This window comes from Orbicella faveolata, unplaced genomic scaffold (assembly GCF_042242905.1).
Source record: "Orbicella faveolata isolate gen_17 unplaced genomic scaffold, um_ofav_v1 contig_13, whole genome shotgun sequence".
Classification (NCBI taxonomy): domain Eukaryota; kingdom Metazoa; phylum Cnidaria; class Anthozoa; order Scleractinia; family Merulinidae; genus Orbicella; species Orbicella faveolata.
Window position 1 is genome coordinate 1,965,740 of NW_028301540.1, and position 13,594 is coordinate 1,979,333.

General features: G+C 43.9%; 1 pseudogene; it reads left to right on the top strand.

The window, feature by feature from the left end:
* The first annotated feature begins 1,300 nt into the window (after nucleotides 1-1,300).
* Nucleotides 1,301-6,483, top strand: LOC149114610 (uncharacterized; annotated as a pseudogene).
* Nucleotides 6,484-13,594: the final 7,111 nt, after the last annotated feature.

Genomic DNA, 13,594 nt, shown 5'->3' on the forward strand with positions numbered 1-13,594 from the left:
GACACTGGGGATAGGGGGTATCCCCCTACCACGCCCACTCACGGTAGGAGACTGGACCCAGGTCGAGTGTAAGCTGGGATCCAGTTTTACCGTAAGTATAAAAAGATCGGCTCGAACCGTTCACGGCACTCTGAGTTTTTGACTTGTATCGAGCGCTTAAAATCATGGCACAGGAGCCGACCGACGAGGAGATGAACCAACTGATGGATCAACATGAAGCAGTGAGTATAACGTGCACCCTATGTAAGAAAGTCATCCTTAGAACCGAAACCTGCGCCCTTACCAAGTGCTGTCGTCACTACGTGCATTTCGATTGCTTCGCCAGGGCACTCGATGATCAGATGGTGAACAAGGGGGTGACACAGGAAAAGTTGCACTGTCAGATCTGTCACACACCGTGTATGCTAAGTACGTTCGTGGCTTCCCTAGACAACTGACCCATGGAACTGAGACTCGTTGTCGCCTCCTTTACCCTAGAGTTCTACCTCCGTTTGGACTTGAGATTTTGTTTCGTTGTGTTTTGCGGTTACAAATTCTCACGACATCTTTGTCACGCCTTGTTCATCACCTTCTTTTCATAGAGTTACTGGGATTGTCTTCCCCCTGAGATGCAGGACTACATCCTTCACCTCAGAGAGGCCCAGTCTCTCATCGAGAGGCGTGAGCGTGAAATCAGGCGAGAGTTTTGTAACGAGATACGAACCTTCGCTCAGGTCAAAGCAGAATGGGGACTAGGTGCAATCAAAGTAGTTCTAGAGACATGTCTGCTAGATTATTGTCCCAAAGGAAGAATTCCAGGAATGAAAAATAAGCACATGGTCGTGCATGGATGCTACACGGACGAACGCAACTTTAAGCGAGCCATATTTTTAGGGTACGGGTTAGATCATGCTTATCTCAGAATACCGGACGTTAAGAGATTGATGTCCTCACCCCCCACAGAATAGCAATGACTGGGATCGATTACCTCCTGAACTACAGGACTACATAATGCGTCTAGCCAGGAATCAAATCCTACTCGAGCGCCGAAGAAACAAAAAGTTACGACGTCTTCTCAAGGAAATAATAGAATACGACAAACGGAAAGAACAATGGGGTATAGGACACATTAAGATTGTTCAATGTCGATGTAATTCACCATGTTGTATAAAAAAGAAGAAAAGAGACAGATTCGCATATGTAAGAATATACGGATGTTACATCGACGCTTACGATAAACCTAAAAAAACATATTTAGCCGAGTCTATAAAAGAGGCCAAGAGACGCGTCCCCATAGAAAAGACTTTCCTCTACCCTACACGTTATGAAATACTACACACTGAGAAACGTTCCCACTCTATTACAGAGTCACTGGGATAGGTTACCAACAGAGATATAGTGTCGCATACTTTACCTGGCAACCTGGCAACACATATTCGACCGCAGGAACAATGAACCATTGATCAGACTTCGCGAAGAAATTTTAGATTATGGCGAACTGAAAAGACAATGGGGCTACGGACACATACAAATTAAAAAACAGAAATATACACTTCAATCAAATGACGGAAGTAAATCTTATTTCACGGCTTTCTATGGTTATTACATCAATCTTAGTAACAGGAAAAAGGAAGTCTATCTAGGATACAGTTTCATAAACGTGTTCCATAACTTAGAACGTAAAAAAGCGTCCCTGTTCGGTCCCTTTGAGGACGATGATGCTGATGTTGAATAAAAAGCGATGTTCGTAACATTTGTCTCATTCATGTCTTCACAGAACAGACGGACCCACGACGAAGCCTTCCCCTTCGACGACGACGATGACTGGATCTTTGATCCGGCTCTCGACCGAGTGATGATCCAAACCGGAGGTGGTGGTACAAGACCCCTCCTAGAATTTGAATTAAGACCCGTAGGCGCCCGACGTAACTGGAGAAACGTCCTCAACAAACAACGATTCGAAGCCACACTCAGACAACACAGAGATGTGACTCCCAGGGACAATCTAGGTCAAGAATTGACTCAGGCCCTTCAACGATCCATCGAGCAACAAATCGCTCAGGATCCTACCCTGACACCCAACTCCACGGTCCATTTCACCATGCAGTCCAGTGCCTTCACGCACGCCTTTCAATCCACCACCTTCACCGTGCGCGAATTCGAAGAAGGGAGTGAAAGACTAGACACTTATCTCCAGTCTCTCGCGGCCAAACTCAACTCCAACGAAGAATTCACCCCAGACGACACGTTTACCATGGAAACCACTTTCATACGCACCCCAGGTCGGGGGCGCGGGCACGGAAAACGATACAAACCGAGCTGTGCCGCCGTACGGGGAATCGTCAAACGGTCGCGCGTGACCATCCAAAACAAAGACAATCTATGCTGCGCTCGCGCTATCGTCACCATGAAAGCCCTGGTAGATGCTGACATGAATCCATGAGATTAAGATTACCACAATCTCAAATAGGGGCGACCCGTCCAAGAGCGATTGGCCAAAGAACTCCACCGTCTAGCCCACGTCCCCGAAGGACCTTGCGGCATTCCCGAATTGCAGCAGTTTCAGGCCGCGTTACCCGGGTACCAGCTCAAAGTCCTTTCCATCGACCCACCCCACATGCTCATCTATGCGGGACCCGAACCCTCGGACAAGATCATTCGTCTCATCAAGGAAGACGGTCACTACGACGGATGTAACTCGTTCAGCGGGTTCCTCAACAAATCATACTTCTGCGACGAATGCAATCGAGGATACGATAACGACGACTTTCAACGTCATCCCTGCGATGGTAAATGGTGTCCCACCTGCAAACGAAAGGACTGCCCCGATTTCATCGAAGCCAAACGACCCCTAGCACGAGGCAAGTTTCCTGCACCCACCTCCATCTGCTGATTGTGTCACAGAAAATTCTTCGGAGCCCAATGCTACAACTACCACCTGCAACGGCGGAGCCTCAACATCCCATCCATCTGCGACACTTACAAAAAGTGTCCAGACTGTTGCCACGTCTACGAACCAAAACACAGGACTGGACGAGGAGGTGACCATCGTGCCCCCGATCACACGTGCGGATGGGGCGAATGCCGCATCTGCGAAAAGAAAGTCTTTCTGCCGACGCACCGATGTTACATCCAACGCATCCCCGAAGACGAAGACGAGCCCAAAAAGAAACGCGTGTCGCGCGACGAAGTCAAAGGGCGACCCTTCGAAGAACCCAAACCCGATGATCCAGACACACGCGTCTGGGTGGAAAGAGATCCGCCCCTTCAAGTGTACTGCGACTACGAAGCCATCACCGACGCCGAAGGGAATCAGACACCCATTCTACTCTGCCTAGAAGACGATGAAGAGGATCAATTCTGCTCCTTCTACGGTTTCAACTGCACCGCTGACATGTTCGACCACCTCGAATCCCTCGCCGTCGACGTGGACGGAGACGATCGGGACGTCATCGTCCTCTTTCACAATCTCAAAGGCTACGACGGGATGTTCATCTTGCAACACTGTTACGCCACGAATCGAGAAGTCACAGACCAAATCACCGTAGGCACCGAGATAATGTCCCTGAGATCCGACAGACTGACTTTCAAAGATTCCCTATGCTTTCTCCCGTTCCCGCTGGCCAACTTTCCCGCCACCTTCGGAATCCACGAACTGTGCAAGGGATTCTTCCCGCACAAATTCAACACCCTAGAAAATCAAGAGTACGAAGGACCCATGCCGCCGCGAGACATGTACGATCCCGACGGCATGTCCGCCAAAAAGAAAGCCGAATTCGAACAGTGGTACCAAGAGAAAGTCAACGACAACTACCATTTCGTCTTACGGCAAGAAATGGAAGCTTACTGCGAGTCGGATGTCAAACTCCTCAAAGCAGGCTGTCAAAAGTTCCGGCAAGAATTCAAACAAAAAGCGGACTTTGACCCCATGGAGAAATGCGTCACCATCGCCTCCGCCTGCAACCGATTCTGGCGCAAGAAACTCGTCCCGCCCAACACCATCGCCTCCAGACCACCTCGAGGATGGCACGGCGCCCGATCCAATCAGTCCGTCAAAGCCCTGAAATGGCTAGCCTGGCAAGAACACTTGTTACAACACACTGACCAAGGCGATCGTATTCACACTGTGCGAAACGGAGGTGAAGTCCGACTAGCCAATCACCTCGTGGACGGATACGATCCTACCACTCGAACCGTCTACGAATTCCACGGATGTCTATGGCACGGATGTCCTCGCTGTTTCCCCCGAAAACGAGACCGATATCCCATCTGCCACACCGATCGCACCCTACACGAAGTCTACGAGTCCACACTCCGCAAACACGACCTTCTCAGTCGCCAAGGCTACCAGCTCTGCGTCAAGTGGGAATGCGAGTGGGACCTAGAGGTCAAAACCGACCCAGAGCTCCGCAAGTTCCTAGACACGTTCGAAATCGTCGAACCGCTCGAACCCAGAGAAGCCTTCTTCGGAGGTCGTACGAACGCCGTCAAACTGCATCACGTGACCGACGTGGTCCAAGGAGAACAAACCAAGTACGTCGACGTGACGTCGCTCTACCCCTGGGCCAACAAGGAAGGCGAATACCCCATAGGACACCCGCAAGTCATCGTCAACCCCCAAGATCAAGACATCCACCACTACTTCGGAACGGCCAAAGTGGACATACTGCCGCCTCACGAACTATACCATCCCGTTCTACCTTTCAGGCACGGAGGTAAACTCACCTTCCCACTCTGCCACTCGTGCGTGGAACACGAAATGACCAAACCACTCCTAGAGAAATCGCATCGCTGCCCTCACACGGCCGAGCAACGCACGCTACGAGGGACCTGGTGCACACCCGAAATCCAGAAAGCCGTTGCCATGGGATACACGCTCAACAAGATCCACGAAGTCCACCATTTCCCGCCAGAACAACGCCGTAAAGGCCTCTTCGCCGATTACGTGAATACCTGGTGAAAAATTAAACAGGAATCCGCTGGCTACCCCAACTGGTGTAACACCCCCGAAGACAAGGCACGGTACGTGCAACAATACCAACAGAAAGAAGGCATCGCTCTCGATCCGAGCATGATCCAGAAAAATCCAGGACGCAAAGCCACCGCCAAACTCATGCTCAACTCCTTCTGGGGCAAGTTCGGCGAAAACCTACACAAACCCACCACCCAAGTCGTCTACAATGCCGCGCAACTCTTCGAACTCGTTTCCAATCCCTTCAACGACATACGACAAGTCAGAATCGTCAACGACGAAGCCCTAGAAGTCGTCCACGCCGAACTCAAAGACAATCAACCCGATAACGGACGAATCAACATCTTCGTCGCCGCTTTCACCACCTGCTGGGCTCGGCTCAAATTATACAGCTACCTGGAACTGTTAAAGCAACAAGTTCTCTACTTTGACACCGACTCCGTCATCTACTCGCACAAACCAGGTCAAGCCGATGTTCCCCTAGGCGATTACCTGGGCGAGATGACCAACGAACTCGACGACGGCGATTTCATCACCGATTTCACTGCCGCTGGACCCAAAAATTACGGATACAGAACCCACCAAGGTAAAGTCTGCTGCAAAGTCCGAGGCTTCTCACTCAATGTACGAGGATCCAGGCAACTCAATTATGACGTCATGAGACAAAATCTACTCGACGAACTCACACAACCTCTCGAGCAACGACGCAACATCAACGTCGTCAACCCCAACTTCTTCTGGAGAAACCCAGCCACCAAACATCTCAAAGTCATCACACGAACTAAACGCTACGGACTCGTCTTCGACAAACGTGTCGTTGACACGAACACTTTCATGTCATTTCCATACGGATACACACCAATGTAATTTTTACTTCCTGTAATCAATAAAAATCAATTTTGAAACTCACTTCCGGTCTATCTCCTTATTTGGGCATGCAAGAGCTGTGACGTCACGGGCGCCATGTTTTGCCTACCTAGGGGCCATCTTGGATTTGCAAATTTAAGAGAATGTATGGGAAAAAAACTGGTCACGTGGTATGATCCCTGCACGCTGATTGGTTACGGCCCCAATGGGCGCTATTGACTACTCAGATCCATACTACCACATCAAATGATGCTTCAATGCTGGTATCACAAAAACGTCCAGCAATTGGCTAACCAATAATAGTAATCTTTATGGAATAATAGGTTACTATAGCAACAGTACAACCTGTGAGAAACACCCTTAATTTTAGCTTTAAGTGCTTGTAGACTTTTAACTCAAAACTAGTTCTGTTACCCCATATTATTTTCGAAAATTGATGGTGACTCTGACTTGCACCTCTCAGCCACATAAATTGTTTAAACTTTGCAAAAGTTTAAGTTTTAGGGCAACTTGACTGTCTGGATTGTTTTGCGAAGACGTTGCTAGGTAAGAGGTTTAACGTTGATACCTGTTGTTGAAAACCAGAGCCCACATCTCTTGATGCGATGACTGCTCCTGCCTTCAGCAAGCTGTTAAGACATGAAGCCAAGTTTTCTGCGGATTGAGCGATCAGCGATATGTCTGCCACATTTTTCAATTGGGCGGTTCTCCATAAGAGCGACGTCATTCAATTAATGGCAGATAGCGAATATACCTATGAAAATGATGCGTAGAAAAAGATTCAAACTTTTCAGATTTTTTGTTGGATCGAAGGTTGGAAATGTCCTGAAATGATCCTTAAAAGTGGGTTGCTATCAACTTTACATGGATTGCTTTATGTCGGAGTGTGCAACTTTATCTTAGCTATAAAAAAGTAGAAGTAACAGTTAAATTAAAAAACCAAGCCAGAATTCCGCCCTCAAGAAAAATTGATTATCTTGTTCTTCAGAAAGGCTTGAAAGCTTGTCGTAACCGTTACAAATATTTTCCATACTAGCGTATGGTACAAACCAGCTGCAGGAATATCAGGTGGTTTCCACGAGTGGATCGTAAGTTACCTCTCAAATAGACGCCAATTTGCCACTGTAAATGGAGTAAGATCTGGGCTGCGACCAGTCAATATTGGGGTCCCTCAAGGTTCCCTCCTAGGTCCTAGACTTTTTGCAATTTATGCAAATGATTTACCCAACTCGTCCGCAACCGGATTTATTCATATGTTTGCCGACGACACCACCGTGTATTACATTGGGAAGGAGGTTGAAGAAATAGTGGATGCGTTAAACCGAATATTAATTGATTTTAAAAGCTGGTGCGACCAAAATCGCTTGACTGTTCACACTGGCAAGACGGAAGCAATGTTAATCTGCAAACACGCATTTGTCGGCCCTATGAGACCACTGATATTTGGCAACTCATACATATATTTCACCTCCAAATCTACCTGCTTGGGTGTTGTAATCGACCACAACTTGAACTGGAAACCTCAAATTAAAATGCTCCACTCTAAATTTGGAGGAAAACTAAAATTCCTAAAGTCTATGAAAGGACTGCCTACCTGTGTTCTTGAAGAAATCTATTACAAAGGCATTGTTCCAAGCATAACCTACTGCATTGCCGTATGGGGATCCTGTTCATTGTCTTCATTTAATGACCTAGAGCATTTACACATAAAAGCTGCAAAACTAATCCATAAACTCCCTAGTGGAACTCCTGATTGTGACGCCCTTAAAAGGGCTAAATGGAAGCCATTGAGTTACATCTACAAGCGGAGGCTCGCATCGATAATGTATCAGGTGCATAATGATATTCTACCGGAGCAGCTTACGGCCCTACTTGGAACTCGCACAAATGAGACTAGTTACAAATTAAGGCGCTCGAATGACTTCTCGCTAGCATGTTATCATAGTGAACTCGGAAGAAATAGCATAAGGTATAGGGGCCCTATAGTGTGGAATTCCATCCCAAAATTCATAAGAAACGTTACTTCTCTTCAGCTTTTTAAAGAAAAACTTAAACTAGCCTCAAAAACATTAGACCAAATACAGTTCGAGAAAGAGGCGTGCCTTATTAAATCTAAGAATAGTGCATTTTTATATTTTTAAAACACTCTTTTTATACTTAATTTTAATAGAAATGTAAATTTTAAGTCATTTTAAATTATCTTTTAGTAGCTTTTGAGTCCTAACGATGTATTTTTAATAATTTTAGATTTTAGTTTCTAGGTATATATTTTATGGCAGGTCCACACCAGCCCTCTGGGTTGCCAGACGCAGACCTGCCTCATCAAAAATATATGTATGTATGTATGTATGTATGTATGTAGCATACCTGAAAAGTAGCTAGTTGTAGCTAATAAGTGCATCGACCACTATAAACATTCAAAATTTAACATTTTAACATTTTTATATAACATAGAAATCCTCAGTTGCTCATGAACTTCTGTTAATCGAGGACATTATGCTTTTTGGTGTTCACGGCCAAAGTCGAAAAAAAAATTCATGTTATCATTGCTCGGTAAAGGACAAGTCGTGACAGCGGTCATGAAATTTATATAAATTAAACATCATGCGACGAACCAGGGATGAGCAACTTCTTGTAATATTAGGTCTCATAAATTGCATACCAGGTGATGACTTTTGACTTTTTACAGATATAGTTTTCCGTTTGCGATGTTCCTTGGAGTGCGTGCCAAACGTTCCACTTGACCTTCTACGTATCATCTTCACTCCTTGATAGTAATATTAATCAACTTAATTTTTTGCCCCTTGTAAGTCCTGAGTTTATACAACTTTGTAACGGCTTTGGCTGGGAGGGCTTATAAACGGAGGGGCTTATATTCCTGGGGGCTTATAACCGGAATAATAAAAAAAAAACGTTTCGAAACGTGCCATAGGTGTGCTGATCGCTTGTGTTAAGCTTTTAAACATAATAAAACGAATTCAAATTAAGGAAAGCTATAGGGGGAGGGGGAGCTTGTAATCGGGTGGGGGTTAATAACCCGATGTATTTTTTTGAGTTATATGTAGATGGCCCTATAACTGGGGGGGGGGGGGGTTATAAGCGGAGAGGGAAGTTTATAAGCGGGGAGGGAGGTTTGTAAGTGGGGAGGGAGGTTTATAAGCGGGGAGGGAGGTTTATAAGCGGGCGTTTTCGGTATTCATCTTAATATTCACTCACCAGTGACTTGAGAAACATTTTTACTGTTTCTTGTATAGCAGACCCTATCACGGAGGAACTTTGCCAAATGTCTGGGATACCGTTCGCTTACAGTGAGACAGTGTTTTCAATGATGAAGCCATAAGATAACGGTGCTGTTCAAGCCATGATATATTATGTTGTATGGACCGTCCTCAAGTTGATACTGAAAATGGTAAGACAAGAGTGTGCTGTCACTCTTCCAGTCACAACAGGTTAGGTTAAAATCAGTCTTCAACGCGATTCCCCTTGACGGAGTGATGAAACATGTTTCCCCTGTTGGTGATGATGCAGTGGAGATATCGTGAGCACTCATTCCTTGTTGACCGTCCGTAGTTTGAACAAACACTGCCAGCCGGTAGTACTTTTCGCCATCACGGGAGTCCTCTTTGATTACAATGCTGCTAGAATCGAGGGGCGTAGAGGTGATAAGTTTCAAATCTTGTATTTCCTCCAAACAGTGTTATTATTTGTGGAAGATAGGTATTGTTGATAAAGTATCCATTCGTATGAAGATATCTTGGAGCACTGCGGTCCACAGCACTGTGATGGGAAACTTAGTTTAACTGACTTGCTGATCTTAAGTTCACAATTAACTAGACATCTGGAAAGCAAATTAAAATTGATATTACTTTATTACTTTATACAACGAATCAGTAATCATTTGAGTAGGCACTTTTTTCATGATAACGGTTTATTTTTCTCATGTGGTAATCATATTACCACAGCAGGTACGCCTTGTGGACATAACACCAAAGTCCAAGGGATTCCTCTCATGACAAGTAGATAATAATAAAAAACAATTGTAAAAACACGCCTGACCACAAGGACCAGCTTTCGAATCATTAAACACCATCAAATAGCAACTTTCAGTGCAATTTTTCAAATTTGATGCATTACTGTGCGATTGCTTCAAAATGAATACGAAATACGTGTAGAGCACAAGACCCTCCTCATATCATGCATTTGACACCCTAATAACACATTTTTTAACCTAGTAAATATTTGATAAAAGAACTTATTTTTTCTAAAGTAAATTGAAGCAGGTGAAACCAGAAATTCTAGCACTATGGTAAGAAATTTCCTTGAAAAGTTCCGAAAATTCGGAAATCGATGAAATTCTGACCATTCAATTCTCACGTCTAATGAAACTGTCATCATTGCAAAAATAGTCATTTAGAAACCTCGCATGCTCTATGACCTCGATCGACAGCCTAATAAAATCAGAAACTGATAAAAGAAACAGTTAATTCGGTTTCCGGTCGTTTCGATACAAAAGCGCTTCGATACAGGTAGTTTCGATACAAGAGGAAGTCGATTCGATACATTCGATACAAACTGAAGGCAATTCGATACAAAACATTAAGATACCGGGAGGTCTGAATTTCCACGTTTAGAATTGCCAAGCGACATTACTGTTTTTGTTTTGTAGTGGGCGATTTGCTCCACCGTGAGGCTCGTCGACTGACTTCCCTTCAAATCGTGCTCGTTTCAGAGAAGAAGGCTGGCGTATTTAGCTAGCGGAAAAAGTTCCGAGACCTCCAAGCTAGCCTGCGAATAGGCTCCTAGCGAGGACGGAAAAAAAAAAAACATCGGTGAGCAAAGCGAGGGGACGAGAACGAGACTGTAGAATTCGGAGAGCGAAGCGCAGGCTATCTTCAGACAAACATGATTTTTCTCCTTCTGGGATAACATTCTTTCGATCGATCGCTGTCGTATGCGATGCGAAGATAAAAAGACTCTCATTGGGATATTTCTTCTTGTTTACTTTTGCTACGAAACGACTTCAGTTTGCATCGAATTGACTTCAGTTTGTGTCGAATCGACTTACTGTATAGTAAGAGGTGTATCGAATCCACTTCCATTTGTATCTAAACGACCGTAAATGGTTAATTCGTCCTCGTAAGAGAAGTTCAAGGAAATTTTAAAACGGCTCTTTGTGGAGCCATTCAAAACGGCTCTTTTCAGAGCCACCACAGAAATTAAACAAAAGTCTTGGTCTTCGTTTGAATCAGAGCCAAATCCTCCAGCTACACCCTGTACTGTATGTCTGCCGATTGAATCATTAAACAATGAGGGGGACTGGGCTTCAAAATGAGAAAAAAATTAAAGTCCCACCTGCCGCAAAAAGAAAGAGAAAATTTCCAATAAGAAACCGAAATTCTTCGCTTTCTTAATCCTTGAAACAGAGGTTCGCAACCAAACGTTTGAGTATTGAATGATCACGAAATTATGATCATTTTTGTATGCCTTCTTAGGATTTTTGCAGTTTCAATATAACCTCACTCACTGATTGCCGCACACTTGTCTTAATAGTAAATGAATGAGGACAAAGTACTGTAGTTGAAGATTTTCTTAATTCGCATCATCTGTCTACCTGTTGTGAATTGTCATCTTGGATTTTTTTTCTTTAAGGGTCAATTATTACCTTGACTCACAACGCTTGCAAGCAACGATCGTGAGTCTGTATCACTTGATGGAGTTATACACGATGTATGCATTAGACCTGTCGTTGAGATGTTCTGCGGCGCTGTTGCTGACAGATTCAGTGGTGCAGTTGGAGATTTTGACTGGAAATGTGTTTGATTAACAGTGAAAGTAGTGTGTAGCAACGTTTGATTGACAGTCGGAATTTTATAAATAGATGAATGAACTGACAATCTTGTCGCAAACTGATTGAATAATGTACCAGTGGCAGTTGTTGCTGTACTTCTTTGACTGAATTCGACAACGTTTGACGGAATCTGTGATAATGGACTCGCTGAAGCAGCGAATGTCGAAGGTGTTATACGTTGTTGACAAGCCTGACAATGATTGCCAAACAAAATAAAAACGTATTTAGGAGCAGCTTCGCCTAAATATCAACTAGACTTGGAAATAGAGAAAAAATTGAATTTCTTCAAACTCGCCCAGAATGAAGCCCAACGGGCACTAGTTACAAAAATATTGTTTTAAGTTCGATAAATCAAAAATTATTTTCGTACGCGATTTTTTCGTTTTGATGCCCCAAATCGGCCAAAATCGATTGAAAATGAGCGGCATGTTCAAAGGTTCGTAGACTCAAAAGTAAAATTCTTCATTACAAACTGATTTCACGTCGTATTTGCACTTCCTTTCTTGCATATTTAGAGCTAAATAGATCGCGATTTGATTAAGACTAAAATATTTGACGAGTTTTCTAAATTAACGACCCAAGATAGCTTAACAAGAGGTCTCCATTTAGCCTATTTTCAAATGCTAAAAAGGCGTTCTGGTACACGGCTTTCTCCAAAACGACTAGTTTGTGTTGTGTCCGGAAAGGTACCAAGACAAACGACCTTAACGCAACATGCTTTAATACGGTCGATTCCTACAGCTAGCACCATTCTCTCTTCTACCGCCGGTCAGCGGTCAGTTAGGACTTCATGTTACTATAGTTTGGTCTGAAAGAGCATTGTTTCCTCTTTAAATAAGTGAAATAAAATTTTTGGGTAAATAAAACTGCGAGCGCTGAGATAGCGAACTAAATGCAGCACTTCTTCCTGAAAACGTGACCTTTGACCCAAGCGCAACGAAACCGATTACTGCAAGGAAAGCAAACGCTTCGTTATTTTGAAACATTTTCTAGTGATATATCTCCGAAACCATTATTGCAAGAAACTGCTTCAAGATATGAAATCTTACAGGTTCAAAGAAGGAGCTAAACGGCGCATTTTGACACAATAACTTTGCTTGTTGAGAATTCAAGTCAATGACCGTAACGAGTTCGATTCCAGTGAAATTTGCGAACTTGAAGTATGTTAGCCGATACTCAACTGAATATTTATATTTATAGCAGAATCGTCTTCTTGGATTAGCCTTCAAAAGAAGCTGGATCCAGCTTTGGAAACCTCTGAAAGAAGAATTTTTTAATGTTCCGTGACCTGCCCGCTGCTATAAATTCCAAGAACATGCCGACCGCATGTTTGTCGTAAAACCAACTGACAGTTTCCATAGGCAACCCCAAAATAAACAATCCCCAAGCATGATAAGTGAAATTGGCTGTCTTCATGAAGAGTTAGAGGCTAGAATCAAGTTCCATTACCTTTAATTAAAAAGTGCTTGATTTTACTTTGTTCAGTCAGTAGTTACCGTCACTTTCGAATGCTGCGTATCAGTCACGCCAAAACACTGCAGACCATGCATACTGAGTAAGGTTCCTATACAAAGTCTTTTACACGTTTGTCTATCGAATCAAAAGTCACATACTGTACTTGTGCGGCCTGTGGATAAATGACAAACTTTCAGATATATTGAACACTATTTTGTAACGAGAGCTCCCTAAAAATGAATCAAAATTAAAGGCCCAAACAAGTGTCTGCAGTCTGCACGGTCTGCAGTGTTTTGGCGTGACCGATTCCCGTTATTCGAAAGTGACAGTAACTACTGTGTGAACAAAGTCGACGCAAACAAATATCAAGCTTTTTTTAAAGGTAATGGAACTTGACTCTAGCCTCTAACTCTTCATGAAGACAGCCAATTTCACTTTACATTTGTGGGGATTGTTTATTTTGGGGTTGCCTA